Source organism: Sphaeramia orbicularis, chromosome 17 (assembly GCF_902148855.1).
Source record: "Sphaeramia orbicularis chromosome 17, fSphaOr1.1, whole genome shotgun sequence".
Lineage (NCBI taxonomy): Eukaryota > Metazoa > Chordata > Actinopteri > Kurtiformes > Apogonidae > Sphaeramia > Sphaeramia orbicularis.
The window spans coordinates 2,723,570-2,738,629 of NC_043973.1; the positions used below are offsets into that span (position 1 = coordinate 2,723,570).

At 37.4% G+C, this 15,060-nt stretch overlaps 1 protein-coding gene across 1 annotated transcript in view; it reads left to right on the forward strand.

Annotated features, from left to right (window-relative positions):
- Positions 1–8,786: 8,786 nt before the first annotated feature.
- Positions 8,787–15,060, forward strand: part of LOC115436627 (ATP-sensitive inward rectifier potassium channel 10-like) — a 32,286-nt gene continuing 26,012 nt past the window's right edge. Inside the window, 1 exon segment of the mRNA XM_030159528.1 lies at positions 8,787–9,101. The gene's annotated coding sequence lies outside the window, so the exon portion shown is untranslated.

The following is a 15,060-nucleotide window of genomic DNA, read 5'->3' on the forward strand; positions in this document are numbered from 1 at the left end:
ATTTATTTGCACAAACAAATATAAAATAAGACAGATACATGTACATATCTCTCTTGGTAAAGAAAAGGGTACAAAAAAAGCAGATGAGGTCCAAAACCTGAAAGGCTTATAGAGTGAGCTCACCTTCACCTAGCTGTATTTTAAACCACATAAAACAATGTCAGTTTTGGTTAACATGTAACTAACAAGTAAATATTGTTTACTCCAAAGTTGTGAGTTCATGTAGAACATTTCTAAAGATATTTTCTTGTCTATTTTCTTGTCTGTTCTACAGATTTCTTCCTGTTTTACAGATTATACGGTCTGATCTCATGAAAGTGCGTTGTATATCATGCCAGTTCTTATTACATTTGGTGTGTTATATGTACGCATTTTTGTCCTTTCTCGTGTTATTCAACACCATTTGATTGCGTGTCAATTTACACCAAGATCTTCATATAACACTAACCCAGTGTTTTTCAACCTTGGGGTCCCGACCCCATGTGGTGTCGCCTGGAATTCAAATGGGGTCACCTGAAATTTCTAGTAATGGGCTCTGGGCACAGTCCCACTACCTCCTGAACTTCAGGTGGCTCCTTTATTTCCTGTCTTTCATTATTGAACACACTGGTTAATTCAGGTGTGCCTACTACTTCTGGTTGTGATTCATTGATTAGGCACACCTGGATTAATCAGTGTGTCCAATAATGAAAGACAGGAAATAAAGGAGCCACCTGAAGTTCAGGAAGTAGTGGGACTGTGCATAGAGTCCATTACCAAAAAAAAAATTACAAATAAAAATATTTTTAATGATTCAATATACATTTCATTATAATTAAAACACCACACACTTTTCCTACTAAAAATCAAGTTCAAATGAGATGCAGGATATAATATCTGAGAGGGCGTGTCTTGATGGACCTGATCATGTGACCGTGTGCGTTACTACGCTTCAACCTGCCCGGACACAGTCACAGTCAGAAAACCGAACAGAGAATGGACAGATTTCTTCACCCACCTGCCCCCCCACTAAGAGAAACTGAGAAGCAGACAGCAAAAAGGTGCATTCTATACATTATATAGGCTAAATGTCATCTGAAATTAATGTTTATTTGCACATAGTATAGCAACTGTTACATGATCAAAAGCAAATTAATTTTATCAAAAAAAAGTCTCTGTTTTGAATGTATGCTTAGTACGGAAGCGTATTGCATTCACACAAAAAATAAATTCAGCTCTTTTTTCCGAATTAACAAGATAATTATCTCATATTTACAAGAAAAACATAAGTTAAAAAAAAAAAAAAATTCGGCTCTGTTTTTCTAATTAACGAGATAATTATATCGTAAAAACAGTACTGAATTTTCAGAAAACAGTATCTCGTTAATTCTGAAATTCAGAAAAACAGAGCCGAATTAAAATTTTTCAGAGAAAAGTATCTCATTAATTCAGAAAAACAGAGATGAATTTTTTTTAAAACTTATTTTTTCTCGTAATTACAAGATAATTATCTTGTTAATTCTGAAAAACAGAGCCAAATTTTTTTTTTGTTTGAATACAATACACTTCTGTAGGTTAGGGCAGCGGTTCCCAGTGGTTTTTAGGCTCGTGAACCCATTTTAACGTCACAAATTTCTGTCATCACAAATTTCTGGCACTTGTGATGTTTAAATGGGGTCACAAGCCTGAAAACCACTGGGAACCACTGGCCTAGCCCCTAACCCTAACCCTAACCCTAACCCTCAGTGCTTGGTATTTGACACGACGTGAAACATACATGCAGAAAGCTTATAATGCCTACAGATAAAACGGCAATTAAAAGTGGTGTGAGTCATGATATCACATTGGATTATAAGACCCTCTTTTTTACAAAGAAAAACAAAGGCACCTTTAAGAGCCTGTCTCTCACTTCTGTCGTTGTCTGTCTGTCTCTCTCTCTCTCTCTCTCTCTCTCTCACTCACACACACACACACACACACACACACACACACACAACACGCACACACACACACACACACACATTCTTGCTACATCTTACGACAGCAGTGTAGAAATAATCTTCCTTAAAACAATTTACCCACAATGCCTGTTTCATGCAGAAGTACGCACATCATGCTACAATCACACACAGGACACATTCATGTGACAAGCACTTGATTAGGATTGTTTTACAGCTGAAATTTTGTCATTTTACTTTTACTTTTTCATTCCGGTCTACCCGTGCTCAGTCAGTCTTTTTAAGTATGTGTGAGCTTGTGGGTTTGCATATGTGTGTGTGTGTGTGTATGTGTGTGTGTGTGTGGGTGGGGGGTGGTACTGATTTTTAAACTGATATGTAAAGCATTTTGTGCTACAGTCTTAATATATGAAAAGTGCTATATAAATAAAGATTATTATTTCCTGTGGATCTGCAACAATGAGGGGTAGAAGTGTAGAATTAGTGGTTCAGTGGTGGTAACTTTGTTTCCTCTGAGCCTCACTATATATATTGTAACAAAATATTCATTACACATCTTTATTGAAAATGTTTATTAAATGTTTATTTAAAAAAAAAAAAAAAAAGCACTGAATTAGTTGCAGTTGTTTGTTCTTTTCTCTTTGTTGTCCTTTAACAATTAACTCCCCTTCTTAAGCCCTTACTGCCCAATCCCAGATCAAATGTGTGAATATAGAGTTTTTTTAAATACACTATATGTGTCTGTGTGTTAATACCACGAATGGAGCTGCAAGAATTTTAGACTACATCTTCAACCAACTATTAGTTCTGTTTTTAACGAGCTCAACAACATCATTATCATAAGTTCAGCGTAAACCACAGAGGTTTTGTTGTACATTTGTCAGACGCTGAACGTGCAGATGTGGAGTATAGGCTTTAGCTTCTACCTTTTCTTTCACATGTAGAAAAACCACAACCTGAAAAAAAAAAATGCACAAACGTTCACATTCAGACCTATGAGAAATTCAGAGGCAATGCAAGGGAGTGCATGTTTATTTATGTAGTGTATTCACAACATGTGCATTACAAAAACTGGAAGGAACCTCTAGAGCAGGGGTGTCAAACTCAGGTCCTCAAGGGCCAGTATCCTTCCTGCATGTATATGGGTTATACTGATTTACTCAATTCTTTTACGTCTGAGCATGTGCAAAAATGGTTGTGATGTAGTCAAATGTGGGCGGAAGGCAATGAAGAAACTGTAATGATCTGAGTACGGTGACTGAACCCAAATGCAAGACCTGGAAGCAGACGTAAAAGTTTACAGTGTTTATTAAACACAGGTTTAACAGACAAGACTTGGATAGTGCTTGTATACAGATTCTTGAGGTCACAGAGTTCAGGGTTCTTCACGGGGTTTGTGAAGTGGATCAGAGATGGACCCTCACAGTCCGGACCAAAAAAAAAAAACAAACACATCGGGTATCCAACTAGGGGAAAGCAGAGGGATGTCGGTAAACAGACCAGGTCATACACGGTAAGGCAAACGGATAGGCGACAGTACATGGGGGACAGACAAGCTCACATATCAGTAAAACAGGCAGAATGGTTGAACACACGTAGAATCAACAGTTGCAGAGGCACAGACAGGGGTCGGGCGAAAGGCAGAGGTCTTGAGAAACAATCCGGGTCAAAAAACAGGCAGACAGACAAACAGGATCCAAAAAACGCTGGTAAGTAACACACAAGGCAATACGAACTGGCACAGGACAGGGGAAAACACAGGGCTTAAATACACAAGAGGGAGGGAAGACAATGAGACACAGGTGGAGCTAATCAGGGCGGGGACAGGTAATCACACACAGGTGGAGATGATGAGGGAAAGGAAGCAACGACACCAGACATGACACATGAGGAGAACTTAACAAAATAAAACAGGAAGTGACAGAAAACACACAAGACAGACAAAACCAGACTAATGTCTGGTGGCAGATGTGACAGTTTGAGCCTGTTTACATGATCATAAAAATCTGATAACTGTTATAATCAGATCTGACACATTTACATGCACTTAAGAAACACGATAATCGTAAACCCTGGTTTAGACGCTCCAGTCCATTATTGGATTTCTTTCAGTGTATGTACATAGTGTGGTCGAATCAAACTTCCTGTTATTGTCTTCAGCTCATGCTCGACTACGTAACTTCCTTTTTCTGCGATTTAATTCTTTTTCCACATGCACAGATGTAAAAGAACTAAATAAATCAGATTAACCTGTACACATGCAGGAAGACATCAGAATATTGAGAAGAAATCCAGGTGTGTTAATCTGATTTCTCATAATCAGATTACTGCTGTTACCTGATAAAACAGATCAGATTATACTGTTTACATGATCACTGGAGTAATCGGAAAACTCCAGAAATCAGATCATGATCGTTGTATTAGTGTGAATGTAAACGGGCTCAAACATAGAAAATTTGATTGTACCATCACTATGTACGTATTTACTCTGAAAGAAATCCAGTAATGGACTGAAATGTCTAAACCAGGGTTTTTCAATTATTGCAATTATTTTGTGAAGTACATGTAGATGTGTCAGATCTGATTACTACAATTATCTGATTACTCGCAGTCATTGGATATCTATGGTCATGTAAATGGACTCACTGTCACCTTGGGCTTGGTTCTGGCAGATTTTACAGGGTTTGAAAGGTCCTGTATTCTGTATTTCCCCTAGAGGATTAATAAAGTAGATTATAGGTTAGAGATGGCATTGGACTGGATTATCATTGGATGCACACATATATTGTTATGTTATGAAAATATGTTTCATTATATTTTATTACTTACTACTATTATTGTTGTTGTTTGTCTTTATGCAATTTTTTTGTGCTTTATTCTATTGCTGCCTTGACCAGCCATTTTCCCCTTTGTGGGATCAGTCAAGTTTCATCTAAGCTAATAGAGGGTCTGCACATACGTCACCCCCCCCCAGGCCACGCCCCTTTAAGTCAGATTGAGTGTCTTAAACCAACCTGCTCAACATGACGGAGTATAGCAGTAAACACAGCCAGAGAAAAGGGAAAATGTGAAATCTGAAATTAAATGAAGGACAGTTGGACTGGACATGGATCTGTACGAGCGACCAAAGAACAAGTGGTCCATGAACACTGACATGTGGACACAAATGGAGGATCCAGACCTGATCCAGGGGGGAGGGGATCAGCGCTATTTGGACCTGAAACAAATACATGGTTTCATCAGGACTGACAACCAGGGTCCAAAACTAGGACCAGAACCAGCTGATCCAAAGGCTCCAAAACTAGGGCCCAGAACCAGCTGATCCAAAGGTCATTTCCAGTCGACTGTGGACTGACCCCAGTGAATATATGCATGATCTACTGGGACTGAGCAGATTTACTGAGTCTAGTTCAGATCCAGTCCTTTATCCAACACAGATACGACTGCTGTGGATGAGCAGGGTACGATTTTATTCTGGTAAATTCTGATATTTTTCCACCTGTTTTTAAATTACGACATTATTCTTGTAATATTTTGGCTTTATTGTCAGAATATGACGACTGTAATCTCATAAACGAATGACATTTTTGTTCAATTGATTTTTTTTTTATAACTACCACTTTATTCTCATAACATTGTGATTCTTTTTGTTTTCGACTTTATTCTCATAAAATTACGGGTTTTATATTGATATTTTATGACTTCATACTCGCAGTGACAAGTGTTTTTCTTTTCTTCTGTGGTCCTAATACTCCGTCGTAGCTTTATTCTCCAGTTCCTCCGTATTTGTAAAACTAGGTTGGCCTCAGTTTCAGTTAGTTTACTAATCATGTAGGAGCACAAGGTTCACAATCACAAAATGAAGACAAAAACCATGAAAGATCTGATCATGAAACCAAGAGCTGCACTAAGAAGTAACGTTAGCCAAAACAATACGTCAATTAAGGTCTGATTTGACCCAAAAATACAGTATAAATGAATGTTAGCTGACACCAAACAGAATCCACAGATCTAGGTTTGGTTTCCTGGATTTGTGGATCCATCTACTTCTCTTTTCTTTGTCTTTCGGTGTCTGTACCCTTATGCAAAGAAAATATATTTCTCTATATATTGACTGTCAATATATTACTGACTGAAAAATATATTACTGTATTATATATATTTATATTTAAAATATACCGAATAATATATTGTGTCAATATATTTTGTATTATATTACAATATATTGAAAAATACATAAGGAATTGCCGCTTTCCATATATTGAAACATATATGACAATATATTTACTTATATATGTAAATATATGTCATTATATATTTAGTAATACACTTCATAATGCATGTATGCATATATACATACATATATTGTCTAGTTTATTACTAAATATATGTAATTATATATTTAGTAATACACTTCAAAAAATATGCATGTATATATATGTACATCTTTTCATCCTATGTTGCCAAAATGACTAATAAGGCATCATTTTTCAGTTAACACTTTTTTCATGTATATCACGATGCATATTTTCATGAAATATGTTATTATGCGTACCAAGTAATGTACGTGTTGATAAATATCTGCTTTATGTAAACTTGTGTCAATGGAAAGAAATTGAGTTTCAATAAAACTATATGTAAAAATATAGGGCAGTTTTTGTCTTCATTGCAATATATGTTTTATATGTTTCAATATATGATTGAAGCATATATTGCAGTATATTGGAAAATATATGCACTACTTCCCCCTATATGGAAATGTATTTTTTAATATAATGCATTATATTTTTCAATATATTGCCATATATTTTTGTTTCATAAGGGTAAAACGATAGCTCCCACTGCTTTAAGAACCTGTTCATACAATCAATCTCACAACAGCTCTTCTCCATTTTTTGTTGAATATTGTTCTTCAGTTTAGACAGTACTGAAGCCAACGCTGTCACTCATCTCTCTCTTTCTGACACTCAGTGGGCGGAACCACGGTGACTTCTGCTAGCGGTGACGTCACGTGCATATCCTCTGTATGGACAGGTCTCCCTCATCTCAACGGAACCAACCTGTTAAATAAAGGATAAATAAATACAAAAAATATAATATACTTTTATACTGTTGTCATTGTTGTCGTTATTTCTATATAGATATTTTTCTAACACAAAGCCATTGTATCTCCTACAGAAGAGAGCCTTCAGGATTATCCATAAAGCAGATGATCAGGAACACACTAATACATTATTTATTGATTCTGGATTATTGAAATGGCAGGAACTAGATATGTTACAGACATTAATTGTTATGTTGAAGGCCAAAAGTAAGCACTACCAGCTAAATTACAAGAACTGTTTTGTCTTCACTTCAGAGAATGAAGAGCATCGAAGGAAAGGTCATTTCAAACACCAGTGTGAACGGACGACTTTGAAGCAGATGTGTGTATCAGTGGTTGGTGTTAAACTCTGGAATTGTCTTTATAATGAGTTGAAGGACTGTAAAAACATATTCCATCTGAAAAAAGTGTATAAAGAAAGAAATATGAGATTATATGAGAGTTATAAGTTTACATTTGGCTTCGTATTTGTTTCGTGTTTGTGACATATTTATTTACTTGCTTTGGACTGGTAAAATGTTTTTGCATCATTTCATCAGGTTTATATTTACCTATGTTTTGTACTTCTGGATATGTAGTTTTGCACTTTGGTTTTGTATTCATTTGGTACTATCTTTGGATGTATTTAGTTGGTTTGTCTGACTTTATACAGTGTGATTTTATAGCTAGTTGTGTATGGCTACCATTAAGGTTATTATTATTTAGAAGGGGGGCAGGAAATATAAGATTTTCTCCATCCTGCTCCTTTTCGAGCATGGGTGTGTACATGTTTGTTTACTTGATTATTGAAATGTTACTGATGAAATGCACAACCATGAACAAATAAATAAATAATAATAATATCCTTTTACTTTTATACTTTTGTGGTTGTTGTTTCACCTGGTTCTGGAATAAAGGACCACGTTCTTGTTCACTTTCAGACATGTCTGTTTGACATTTTTACTGTTTTTGCACCCATTCAAATAATCATTTAATTGAACTGAAGAAAATAATCGATATAGATTAATCGTTGACAAAAAAACCGTCAACAGCTGCAGCTCTAATCAAAGGTTCAGAAGTCCTTCAGAAACTTTGTGTGACACGGACACATAAGGTCTCTCTGACACATTTGACAACGTCCTGGCCGACTCCGACCACCTCTCCTTCTTTCAGTTAAATAGTGCGTTGGTCACCGTCTCCTGAGGCAGAAGAAGGGCTGGTATTCACCTCACGGACGTCCCTCTTTATGTGTTCGAGCTTACAGGACGCTCAGTACAGACGCTCCTGGACACAGCAAACGCCGGGCACACAAGTTATGAATAGGGGGCTCCTGTGGTGCCCCTTAAAAGAGGGTGTTTGTGTGTATCTGTGTGTGTATATATATGTGTGTGTGTGTGTGTGTGTGTGTGTGTGTGTGCTGCAGGGGGTGGTTTGTTGGAGCTGTTTTTGCCCATGTGTTTGTGTGCCAGAGTGCATTGTGGAGGCCCCAAACATGTGCAGTGTGCACTGATGTGAACCAACTGACGAAGTGATGCAATAACACGTGCATGTAAAACTTTATAATATTATCACATTTAGACATTTTATTTTCATGAGGCGGTGGCATGAAGCATTTTTTGGTCAGTCTCACTGTTCTGATGATGAGCTTTCGGGGAGGAGCGGCGATCAATTATTCCAGCAATTACACAAACGTGAGCAGGAATTCAGGAGGAAAGAGTAACAGTGAGGCAGAGAGAGGGAGAGAGAGAGAGAGAGAGAGAGAGAGAGGGAGAGAGAGATGTCTCTTAAATAGCCAAGTGCACTTTGGGAAGAATTTGGGAGCAGTGAGACCAGGCTTCAGGGTCAGAAACAGTAGCCCCAGATCCAGGAGCCAATGAGCGTGTCCATCATTTTCCTCAGTGGTGTATCCATGTCCAGGCTGCTGCTGCTGCCCACCTACTCTGTGTGCAGAATTACACCGGTCCCAGTTGTGTTGTGTGAGCATGCGTATGACAACAAAACACACATGTGGACCAAAGGCTGAGAGTCCGGGACCCAAAATCCTCTCTGCACGGGTCAATTAAGTTGCATCTGCAGAAAAGGTAAGGAACTCAATAACTCGGCAAAGTCAACTGTCAAAGTAAATCAATAGAGTAAAGTACGGCAACAAATGTGAAGTGTTCTATTTATTTGATTTATTAAATACGGTAAGTTTTTGTTTTATTTCTAGGGAGTCATTTTGATGTACTGTAGTATTAATGTGGTGCTCGATTGTGTTGCTTGTGTCATGTGCATACATGCAAGATTTCCAGTCATAGAGAGCGACGAACAAACAGTAATCGTTTTTTTCCTGAGTGTTTTTATTTCTCTTTAGGCATGGAAAAAAAAACCAATGAGACTGTTTTTTTTTTTTCTAAATGAACCTATTTTTCATGGAGTTACAAAAATGTCCACTCATTTGGACACCATGTGTTTAGTTTTTGAAGCAAAGAAACATGTATTTAAAACACAATATCAGAAAGTGATATACTGTGTGAAAACTATGAAACAAAAGCATTTCTGATGCTGCTAATCTGACGTTTTCTCACCTTTTATCATACTCTAATACTAGTTCTTACTCACTTCATGGAGATAATATTAAAAAAAAACTTTTTGTTTAAGAAAACTGTTAAAAACAGTCTAATAACAATTAGCAACTGATTTACACTCAATCATGTTAGTGCAGATCAGGTTTATCAAGAAGTTACAGTAATAGTATGAATGTCAGTGAATGGGATGGTGCATAAGCATCCACTATGTTGGCTGATATGGAACTAAAACAACAAAACCCATGAATATACAAGAGAACAGCTGGAGAAGAACTGTCCACTGGAGTGACCACTATGCATGAAAGGGTTAAATTAAAATAGAAACTTTTGATTTGCTGTTGACTCAATTCTAATTTAGCCCAACATCAAGAATTTAATTAACCTAAATTAACTTAATTTGACAAAAAAAAAAAAAAAAAGAAAAAAAGCCGGTAGAAATAAAAACAAAATATGTGAGTTTTCCCACTGATTTCCACTGAACTCCACTGACTTATCTGTGTACTTACAACCAGAACAGTGGAAAGTTTCAAACTTTTTTTCTCTTTTCCCTTGAATTTTGAATCATCAAATGAATACAGACACCTGCACAGACTGACAGGATGTGGAACAGGAACCTTCACACTCATCAGAGCTGTTGATGTGAAAATGAAAAGATGTGGTCAGCGTTCACATCCCCTCAACCTTTATAGTGTGTGTTTGGGCAGATGGGATCAATGTGATCAGGTTTTTTATATTTTCCAATGGCAGATTGAGCTCCAAAAGTCACAACACAACTTCTCAGTGAGACTGTATATCAAAGCAAACAAACAAACAAACAAACAAAAGCCGAAGAAGCTGTAAAAGCACTGTAGTAGCTGATGTGTTTTTGACCTCAGCAGGTTAGAGTTAGTGCATTTTAATCTTCTGAAATCTAAAAACAGAAGTGTTAATTTGCTTCATAATAAGCGACAGAGTTTGGGAGGGGATTGTGAGTAAAAAAAAAAAAAAGATCAAAACAGGAAAAGAAGTTGCAAAAATTTGTGAATTTGAGCCTCCATGTAGTTAGTATGCATAGAGTTTTACACCAAGTGAGATGCAATTTGCAGAATTTGCAGTGGGACTGTAGGTTAAAAACTTTTTTTTTTTTTGGGGGGGGATAATTAAAAATGAAATAAATACATTTTTAGAAATCCCATTTACCAAACATGCAGTCAGAGAAACAGCGATGAAGAAGATCTAATGCCTTTTCTTTTATCCTCAGCTGCTTCAGTGACATCACTGGGGTTGTGTTCAAACCAAGTCAACATAAAGTCAACTTATTCCTGTGGAATTTAATGTTGCCCTCAGAGCTGGGATGCAGATTCAGGGCATGAACTCAATAAATCATGTCGACAGAAACCTTCCGTTAAGTGTTTTAACCTCCTCAGACCCAGGACATGTCAGCAAAGTACCAGCTTTTTTTGTTTTTTATTAAATAAGTGCCTATATTGGAAACATCATGATGCAACAGTTTTTTCAGATGCAGTTTTTTAAATTTTTATGGAATGTCCTTTGTGGTGGACAGTTTTCTTTTTTTTTTTGTATAAACTTGTGAAACTCTTGTCCATAAATGTGGACAGAAAACCCATAGCTGGGTCTGAGGAGGTTAAACAGTTCAGCTTGTGCAGACCTTTGTTTTGTGTAACTTTCTTTTCAGTCAGGGTGAAATTTGTACTAATGAGTTATGGAGAATGAGTGAGTATGAGGAAAAAAAAAAACTAACAACGGGAGTTATTTGGAGACACTGTAAACACCTTCTCAGACAAAGTGTAATAAACATTTATTTTGTTGTACTGCACTAATACATCCCCTCATATTTGGGTGATTTGAATAAAGAAGCAAGAAGAAGAGAAAGAAGAGAAGGAGAGGAGAAGGAGAAGGAGAAGGAGAAGGGAGGTAAGACTGAAAATCAAAGAGGAGGAAGAAAGAGTGTGCATGTGTGTTTGAAGGGATTACTCATCACTCCAGAATATTAACGAGGCCTTTTGTCACAGATCTCTTTCTCTCTCCCTTCCTCTCTTCCGTTCTCTCGTTTTTCCTTTCACTCATCTCCCTCTCTCTCTCACACACACACACACACACCATCAGAATCACTTCCACGTATAATTCTACTCTTTTTTTTCCCATAATTGCATGCACACATACGTGCATACAAAATCACACATGTGCACCCACAGTCTCACACACACACACACACACACACACACACACACACACACACACACACACACACACTTGCGTATAATACGTATGTAATTGCATGCCCACTCACATAATCACACACACTCACACACACGGATGGGCACAGAGTCGTTTTTGTCAATGGCGTCTTTTGTTTCTTTTATCTCAGCTCCAAACAAAGCATTCCTGTGTACACAGAGGAGAGGAGAGGGAGAAGGAAGGAGAGAGAAAGAGGAAAGTAGAAAGGGAAGAGGGAGATCAGGCAAACATTCAGCGCTCCTTTTGTTTGGCAGGAGAAAAAGTTTTGATTCAGTTTTGGATCGAGGCAGGGGCAAGTACAGTAAAGCGTTGCCATGGAGATGGAATACATCCTACTGGAGAGGTGGGTCAAGAAAACACAAGTTGCTTTTTCTGTCCGATTAGTTGTAAAGCCACAGAGAAGCATAGAGCACAGGTTGTGTTGTTGTTCCCTCTGCGACATGTGACTTTGGTGTTTGTTTGTGAGTGTCAGCAGAGGAGCGTGAAGAGAAGAAGAGGCGATGGAGAGCTGAAAGAGAAAACTTTTCAATGGCGTCATTGTAATTATGCAGCTTATGAGGGGCTCTTCCTTGCATAATCACAGAACTCTGGTGTAATTAAAGCTGAGTCATTACATAATCTGTGAGCAGCGCCGTGCAGAGAGGCTATTTTGATTTACAGTAAATGGACAAAAGAATACGGACAGCCCTGGTTTTACTCTGTACTGGTTCTGGCTCATCCACCATCACATACCTGCTCTAGTCTGGGGCTGGTGGACACTTAGGTCTAACAGGTTTTATAATAATTTTTTTTTTTTTTTTTTCTGTTTGTTCAGACAAGGTATAGTTTTTTTAGATGTTACCTGTACAAAACTATACCTTGTCTCAACAAAAGAAAAAAAAGAAAAGTATAATTATATCAACAGAAGACAAAATGAACATCATTAGCCGTAGGTTTTCTTATAGTTGCAGACTGCTGGCAAATTTGGCCCAAATCTGATTTTTTTCCCATATGTGACCCAAGGTTATTATCGTTAATGAAAACTAATGAAATGATGAAAACTAGAATTGAAAAAACATTTTCATTAACTGAAATAAATAAAAACTATAATTAAAAGAAAGAATGATAACTAACTGAAACTGTACTGTGTGTTTACAAACTAACTAAAACGTATAAAAATTACGGATAAAATTCCCTTTGTTGTCATCTTTGTCAACGTTGGATTGATACAAAATCGATTTATTTCACTCGAGCAATTTTCTGTGCTGTCACCATACGACACTTTTTGGTCCGTCACTTGTGTTCACTTGTGGTTTCCAGTCGTCTTCTGGTCCCCATTCTACCTGGAAACATGGAGACTAAAGTTGGGAGAAAGCAGCAGAGTCCTGTCTGGGATTTATTTGAATATGATGGAGAAGAAGAGAAAAGATATTAAAAAAAAAGCAACCTAAAACTAAACTAAAAGTAAGCATTTAGAAAATAACCAAAACTGAAAAAAACAAGAAAAGCACTCAGAGAGCGCAGACCTCCACCAAGGCAGATCATTCGGCCTCCATGCCCCCCCCACCCCCGATCACCACCAAATGTAATCATTTCTTTCTTGTGCCAGTATCAACATTTCCTGAAAATACCATGAAAATCCATCCATGACTTTTTGAGTTATCCTGCTACACACACACACACACACACACACACACACACACACACACACACACACACAAAACGATCACAATACCTCCTGGCAGAGGTAACTTGCAAACCTGCTCTAAAAACTAATTAAAACTAATTGAATTAGAGAAAAAAAGTCAAAACTAAATAAAACTAAACTATGATGAAAAATCCAAAACTATTCTAACCTTGATGTGACCTGTATCTGATCTGTTAAAGACAGTCTGAACTGCACAAATCCGATTTTTTCCGATCTGACCCAGGTCACTTTCATATGTGGTCCTAAATCAGATACGGATCTGATATTTTGTAATGTAACTCCAGTCTGAATGGCCAGGTCGCATTTATCCGACCATCCTTGAAATGCGACAAACGTCACAATTCTGCGTTCCAGCAGGAGGAGCGACTGGAAAAACATAAACCATTTCTCAGTATGTGTTCTTGTCTGTTCTTTCATTCTCGTGAAACGTCATCTTCAGTCGCGGCCCAAGTACTGTTCCAATTGCAAGTTCGCATAAACCAAGAACGCATGGAATACCTGGATGTTGTTCTTGTCTGCTAGCTTAAACTAAGGATGCACTGGTTAGGGACTTGTGTAGACTTGGCTGGCAAATAATTCCCAAGATGCAGTTCACGCCGGCCCAGTCATGAGCCCGCCGGCTCGGGCAGGAGCTGGGTGGAGGTGCCCCGCTAGTTTTAGAAAAATATACAAAATGTATAAATGACATGTAAATACTAGTACAAATGTATTGAAATCAAATTGACATTGTGGTGATTTGAGGGAAATACGTTGTGGAGCAGATGATGTAAATACAGCAGAGACAGGAAGGAAAGTTCACAAGTACACAGCCGTTCGATTACATTCTTCTAAGGAAGTCTGTTCTCTGAGGTCGTTCTGACTAAGACCGTACTCTGCGTTCTTGATATTGAGAAACGGGGATATTTACTTGCGTAAACACAGTGCGTACTTGCGTGGTCACATATTACATCAGGACCTCTTTTGGTCACTTCAGGGTCACATACAGTTCAGACTCAAAACTGATAGAAGTCGCATTTAATGTGTAATAGGAACGAACACACAAAAAAAAAATCAGATTTCACCAAAAAAATCTGAATTGTGCTTTAAGACCTGCTGTGTGAACGGAGCCTGAGTTTGTGTTTCCACCTGCTGGAGAGAAACCACAGATACACGACATGTCATCCCAGTGTAGATCTGTAAACAATGATATGAACAAAAGTAGTCGAACACACTGAATTCATGTGTTTGTTGTTTGTAATGTTTGTTTTTATGTAGTGTTTTGTGTAATAACTATAATAGTTTTAAATGCTCTACCTCTAGATTCCTACAGATATTTGTCACATTCTGACTGTAAAGAATCATTTTAAACCACATGTAAAAAATGGTTTCTTCCATTTGGAAAAATCAGCCTTTAACCCACAAAGACCCAGTGCTACTTTTGAGACAACTCCCAAATGACTTTTAGTTAGATAGTATATAATTTATCACCACTTATTATAATATCTTCCTCTGTATTTTGCATTTTCAGTGGAAATCAGATAGTTTCCTAAATGTAGATGTTCATAAAAG